We start from the raw sequence: 1,366 nt of genomic DNA on the forward strand, positions 1-1,366 counted from the left end.
GCGGTGTCCGATCCGTATGGAATAATTTTTCCTCATTAAACCTCATAACCCCTTGATTCCTCTCCCTTATTATGATTACAAAATAAGAATTAATTGAAAAAAAAATATAAAAGTTGTTTGAATTCAAAATTATATAAAACATTTCTAGTTCCAAGTTTTGCATTCAACAAAATAGTTCTTTATTTTTTTTTCAAATATTTTTTATTATTTATCTTTTAATTTATAGTTAATTATTTTTAACACTAATTATATGATAATTAAACCCCCATTTAATTATAACTTAAACTTTGAACCCTGAATATTTTCTTCCTGAAGTTTTTAGGTCCTTGGCTAGATTTGCAATCTCCATAAATATAAGAATTTCAGAGGAGCGCTTATTGCGTACGGACACCGCACGCAAATTTGTGTGCGGTGTCCGATCTGGACCACTGAAATGCATCTTTTTATTTGTTTACTTGTTAGAGTGGGGCCCACTCTAAATTTTTTACGGTCCAGATCGGACACCGCAAAGGCCTGCAACGATTTAACAAAAGCCAATTACTATGACAAAACGTCATGGAAAACCTAGCAGAGCATTGAGTTTGAAACCTCTCCTTTTATTTGAAATTTTTTTCTTTTTTTGAGGCTTTTACATACAAACCACCCAATTATGATGCATTTGCATATCTAACACCTAAAATTTTCCATTTTATATTTCTACCACACAAATCTTTCATATCATGTCAAAAATACCAGCATTTCAACTTTTAAATATGAAATACACCTTATCATGTTGTGTATGAGGAGGCATAAACATAGAAATCGAACTTTAGGTGTTAGATATGTAAATAAATAAGAACTAAGTGGTATGCATGTAAATATTCATTTTTTTAATAATAATAATTATTATAATGAGAACGATAATAATAATAGTAAAAGTCCAATTTAAAAAATCTTTGCAATTTTGAAATATAATAAAAACTGTTGCACAAATGCCCACCCCAAGCATGGATCTGTAATTATAAAAATAATAATAATAAATAAAAGTAAAATCAAAACCCTTCTAATTAATAGGGGTGTAAACGAGCCAAACACAATATTTCGAGCATAAAAAGTGTGTTCGTGTTTAGCTCGTTTGCTTAGCGAGCCGAACACGAACAAAAAGTCGTTTTGACAACCCTAATCACGCTGAACACAAGCCCCGAGAACATTGTGTGGAATATGATTTCGAGTTCATGTACGTCAATACTGTTAATAATTTTGTGCATATTTTCTGCTCTCATCTATTTAAACGTTTTTTATGGTCAATTAATTTTTTTTAAAATACTACTCATCAAATATATATATATATATATATAAATTGATTAGTAGTATTTCGAGCCAAAAC

This window comes from Phalaenopsis equestris, unplaced genomic scaffold, assembly GCF_001263595.1.
Source record: "Phalaenopsis equestris unplaced genomic scaffold, ASM126359v1 Scaffold000247, whole genome shotgun sequence".
NCBI lineage: Eukaryota > Viridiplantae > Streptophyta > Magnoliopsida > Asparagales > Orchidaceae > Phalaenopsis > Phalaenopsis equestris.